The sequence below is a fragment of the Nicotiana tabacum genome, chromosome 4 (genome assembly GCF_000715075.1).
Source record: "Nicotiana tabacum cultivar K326 chromosome 4, ASM71507v2, whole genome shotgun sequence".
NCBI lineage: Eukaryota > Viridiplantae > Streptophyta > Magnoliopsida > Solanales > Solanaceae > Nicotiana > Nicotiana tabacum.
The window spans coordinates 51962916-51968915 of NC_134083.1; positions in this window are offsets into that span (position 1 = coordinate 51962916).

A 6000-nucleotide genomic window follows, 5' to 3' on the forward strand; every position below is an offset into this window, starting at 1 on the left:
GTGCCATCCTTTCACTTCAATTTAATATCAGTTCATCAGCTTATCTGTCAGCTAGATTGTTCAGCACTTTTTACCAAAATAATTTGTTTTTTACAGGGCCCTTCTCTGAAGAGGCCACTGGAAATTGGTAAATATGCAGGAAAACTGTACTATCTCCATCCAGATGTTGACCTCTTTCCTGTTCCATCTGGTTCTATGAATGTTTCTTCTTCTAGTAGTATACCTAATTCTGTTTCACTTGTATCTGATAAGTCCAGCCATGTTGTCACACATGTTAATGGTACTCATGCTTGTAATCAGTCACATTGCCTTAATAAATTGGACTTGTTTTGGCATCAAAGATTAGGACACATGCCTTATCATAGAATAAAAATTATTCCTTTCTTGTCTGATAAAGTATCTTCCAAGCAAAGTTTTATGTATCATTTTGTCCACTAGCAAGACAACAGAGATTACATTTTCCTGGAATTGTTATACACTTTTTTGCCCCTTTTCAATTAGTACATATTGACATTTGGGTCCATATAACACTAGAACTTATAGTGGAACTTATATAGCCACATGGACTCACATTCTTTCTTGCAAGAGCAATGCTCTCTCTGTCCTTAAAGCTTTTACTGTCATGGTCAAAGTTCATTTTAAATCATCTGTTCAAACTTTTAGGTCTGACAATGCCTTTGAACTTGGTGGCAGTTCTGAAGCCACCAAGTTCTTCTCAAGCGAAGGCATTCTCCATCAGACCACTATCCCTCACACCCCTCAGCAAAATAGGGTGGTTGAAAGGAAACACAAACACTTATTGGAAGTATCTAGGGCTCTTCTTTTTCAATCTAACCTTCCCCTTAAATATTGGATTGACTGTGTTCTAACTGCCACTTACCTCATCAATAGACTTCCTTCTGTTGTTTTGAAGAGTCTTTCCCCTTATGAGAAACTTCATGGCTTCCCTCCACTTTATGATCACCTGAAATCCTTTGAATGTTTATGTTTTGCTACTTCACCTAAGTTTAGCAGAGATAAATTCCAGGCAAGAGCTACTCCTTCTATATTCTTGGGTACCCCTTTGGCAAAAAGGGTTAAAAACTTCTTAATCTCACTACTCATTCCATTTTCTTTTCTAGGGATGTAGTTTTTCATGAACATATATTTCCCTATAAATCTGATCACCCTTCTACCTTTTCCTCTTCTTCTATATCAGATTTTGTAGATCCTACAACCTCGTTCCCTTCATCTTCTCCTACTCTTGCTGTTTCCACATCCCAAGACTCTCTTATTCCATCAACTCTTTCTCTTTCCCCTCTTTATGCCTCTCCTCTTGTCATCCCTTCTCCTCCACCTTTGAGGAAATCCACCAAAATAGTCCAACAACCTTCCTATCTCAAAGACTATGTATGTTCTTGTGTCTCTTCCCCTAATTCTCTTCCTACCTCTTCCAAAGTATCTTCTGTTGACATCCACATGCATGAGCCCCAGTTCTACCAGCAGGCTGCCTCACATCCTTCTTGGCAAGAGACTATGCTAAAGGAATTCTAAGCCCTTGAGGCAAACCATACTTGAGATATTATCCCTTTACCTCCTCACAAGAAAGTTATTCCTTGTAAGTGGGTTTACAAAATCAAACAAAAGGGTGATGGTTCTATTGAGAGATATAAGGCCCGGTTGGTCATTAGGGGTGACACTCAAAAAGAGGGCATTGATTTTACTGAAACTTTTTTCCATGTTGTCAAATTGACCATTATCAAGTGCTTACTCACTTTGGCTGCTAAGTGGGGCTGGACTATTTTTTAACTTGATGTGAATAATGCCTTCCTTCATGGGGATCTCCATGAAGAGGTTTATATAAAGGTCCCACCTGGTCTTGATGTGTCTGCTTCCTCTTCTCCTCCCCTGGTTTGTAGACTCAAGAAGTCCCTCTATGGCCTTAGGCAAGCTTCTGGACAGTGGTTCTCAAAACTGTTTGAAGCCTTGCAATCTAGAGGCTACATTTCCATCATGAACGATTATTCTTTATTCACCAAGGTCTCCTCTGATTCTCTCATTGTCTTGGCTGTCTATGTTGATGACATATTGCTAGCTGGTAATGATATTGTTGAGATGAACTCTTTAAAGTCCTTCTTGGATGCTCAATTCAAAATCAAAGACCTGGGCTCAGTTCACTACTTTCTGGGATTGGAAATTTCTCTTCTTCCTCAAGGTTATGTGATGAGCCAATACAAGTACACTTCTGATCTCTTGTTTGAATTTAATTTTCAACATTTCTCTCATGTCATGACCCCTTTGGATCCTTCTGTGAAACTGGTGTTAGACATGGATGAGCATGTTTCTGATCCTAGCTTGTATAGGAGATTGATTGGGAAGCATAATTTCTTGCAACATACTAGGACTGATATCTCCTTCTCAGTTCAACATTTAAGTCAGTTTCTTCAAAAGCCACAAATACCCCACATGTTGGCAGCCTTGCATGTTCTCAGGTATTTACTTAATGACCCAGCTCAAGGGGTGATCCTCTTCAGTTCATCTGATTTGTCTCTCACAGCATATTCTGACTCTGATTTGGTTGCATCTTCCATTTCTCGCAAATCTGTCATTGGCTATTATATTACTCTTGGTGGCAGCCCAATTTCTTGGAAAAGCAAGAAACAGCCCACTATCTCCTTGTCCTCAGCTAAAGCTGAATGCAGAGCACTTCACAAAGTTTCAGCTGAGGTTTCCTGGTTGCTCCGACTACTGCATGATCTTGGTTTGTCCATTTCTAACCCAGTTTCAATCTATTGTGACAACCAGGCTGTAATGACTCAACCGGTCATTTTTACTTTTAGAACCTCATTCCCTAAAATAAAACTCCCTGTATGTGCTTTTAATGATTTATGACTTGCGGGGATGGTTGATTCCGGATTTGGAAGTGTTTGGGTTGAAATCGGAATACTTGGTTCCTTGAGTTGGCCTTAAAGTGCTAAGTTTGACTTCGGTCAACATTTTGAGAAAAACGACCCCGAAATCAGGATTTGACGGTTCCAATAGCTCCGTATGGTGATTTTTGACTTAGGAGCATTTTCGGAATTTTATTTGGAAGCCCGTAGTTAAATTAGGCTCGAAATGGCTAAAACAAGAATTTAAGTTTAGAAGTTTGACCGAGGAGTTGACTATATGATATCGGGGTCGGAATCTAGTTCCGAAAACTTACATAGCTCCGTTATGTCATTTATAACTTGTGTGCAACATTTGAGGTCAACCAGACATGATTTGATAGGTTTCAGTACCGAATGTAGAAGTTGGAAATTTTAAGTTTCATTAAGCTTGAATTGGAGGATGATTCATGGTTTTAACGTTGTTTTATGTGATTTGAGGTTCCGAATAAGTTCGTATGATATTTTAGGACTTGTTGGTATAATTGGTTGAGGTCCCGAGGGGCTCGGGTGAGTTTCGGACGGCTAACAGATCGTTTTTGGCTTTTGGAGCATTGCTGATAGCTGCTGATTTCTAGTATTTTTAACCTTCTACACGATCGCGTGAACTGGGTTGCGATCGTGTATGCTTAATTGGGCAGCTCGGAATTTGTTCTATGTGATCGCGTGGGCAAGTCCGCGATCGCGTAGGTTGAATTCAGTTGTGCTATGTGAACGCGTGGCTAAGGCCCCATTCGCGAAAAGGAAACAAAGCAGATGATGACCACGCGCTTAATGCTTCGCGATCTAGTGAGGAGGCTCGCGAACTTGTAGGCTTGCGGAGACTGTGCTACGTGATCGCGTGGGAGTTTCCGCGATTGCGTAGGGTTATTTTCATTTGATTAGTGAATTAAGTTGAAAAAGTTTGAAAATCCTCTTGGATAAATTTGAGGATTTGAGGGCCGAATTATTATCGAAATTTAGTAATTTTGATATGGGTAGACTCGTGGTTGAATGAGCGTTCATATTTCGTAACTTTCGTCGGATTCCGAGACGTGGGCCCCACGAACGATGTTTGAATTAATTTCGGATTTTTATTGACAAATGTAGTATTTTCTTATAGAATTGATTCCCTATAATTTGTAGTGATTGTATCAAATTATTTTGGCTAGATTCGAGCCAGACAGAGTTGGATAATCGTGGAAAAGGCCTTTTAGTGGATTAAATTGGAGCAAATTGAGGTAAGTCTCTTGTCTAATCTTGTGAGGGGAAACTTTACCCCATAGGGATTAAATTAAATAATTATTGCTAATTGCGGGGGCTACGTACGCACGAGGTGACGAGAGTCCGTGCGTAGCTACTATAAATGCTAAAGTCCGGGTAGTTTAGGACTCAAAGCATGAATTACTTGTGTAAATTGTATTCCTTATTAATTAAATTATTTGAGGTATATATTGTGAATTTTTATGAAAGGTAGTAAAAGATAAAATTTTCATATGCTTAAATTTTTGTTTAGATTAATTAATTGTTGAAATAAATTGTTATCCTCTCGAATAAACTTTTCAATAAATACTCTTATTCCGGAGGTACATAAGAAAATGTCCTCCTTTCTTGTGGATCGGGCCGAACGCCTCGGCAGGATATATGCATCTATGGATCATGCCGCACGTCTCTCGGCAGTGTATACGACACTCTAGATCGGGTCGTACGTCCTCGGCAGAAATCGTGCTTAATAATAATAATAAATACACTATACTTTGATAGTTTATTGCAACTTGTGAAGCTAATTGATAAATTGAAAATTTATTAGGCTTGAAGGAATTTAATTAATAAATTGAGAATTGTTGCATTTGGAAGAATTTGATTATTTCTGCTGATTTAAAAAAATAATTGTTAACTCTATGAATCATGCTGAATTAAATAAATCCTATTCCATTCTATTTATTATTATTGACCCTTAGTAAGTGTCAAAGTCAACTATCTCGTCTCTACCGCTTCGAGATTAGGCTTGATACTTACTGCTTAACACGTTGTTTACGTACTCATACTACACCTACTGCACTTTTTGTGCAGGATCTGAGACAGGTACTTGTGGAGGACCTATTATTCACATCCTCGTTATCGAGAGGCGTAGTGGTGAGCTGCCTTTCTGAGCCGTCCTGCAGTTACCAGTGCCTCTCTTTGTATTTTACATTTCTGTCTATTTCATTTCAGACAGTATTTGGAGTTTTGTATAATCTACTACATGTTCATACACTTGTGACACCAGGTCTTGGCACACACATTGGTAGAATTTGGTATTTTATTTTATTATTGGATTAAAAGTTTAATCAATATATGTTTAATTTATTAGTTGGCTTGTCTAGCTATAGTGTTGTGCGCCATCACGACCTATAGGTGAAATTGGGTCGTGACAACATGGTATCAAAGCACTAGGTTCACGTAGGTCTCACAAGTTATGAGAAGGCCTAATAGAGTCTTGCGGATCGGTACGGAGACATCTGTACTTATCTTTGAGAGGCTATAGGGTGTTAGGGAACTACCTTTCTTCATCTTCCATCGTGCAATTGATACAATACTAAATATCTTTCTCTTACTCCCTCACAGATGGTGAGAACGAGCTCTAATGAGGTTCCAGACCAGGGAAGAGCTACTTCCCCAGTTGCTAGAGGCCGAGGGAGGGCTCTAGCCCATGGTAGATGTAGAGGATGTCCCAGGATTGTCCCACTTATTCCACTAGTGGGTCCAGCAGAGGATCCCATTATTGAGGAGCAGGGTGAAGTACCTGTAGCAGAGCCAGCTCTGGTGGATTTCACATCTGCACCGGGATTTCAAGATGTTATGGGTCGTATGCTGCGATTCATGGACACTATGACTCAAGACGGTTTATTTCCGGTAGACCCAGCCACATCTCAGGCGGGCGGGGGAGCACAGACTCCGATCGCACAGGCTCATGGACAGGCAACTACTGTATATCAGACCCAGGGTGCACTACCCGTGGGTGGAGCCCAGCCAGTGGCAGCAGCTACACCTGAGCCCAGGCCAGCTGCAGCCGCTGATCCTCAAAAACTATTGGATAGATGGACTAGACTACATCCTCCTGTCTTTGGGGGTG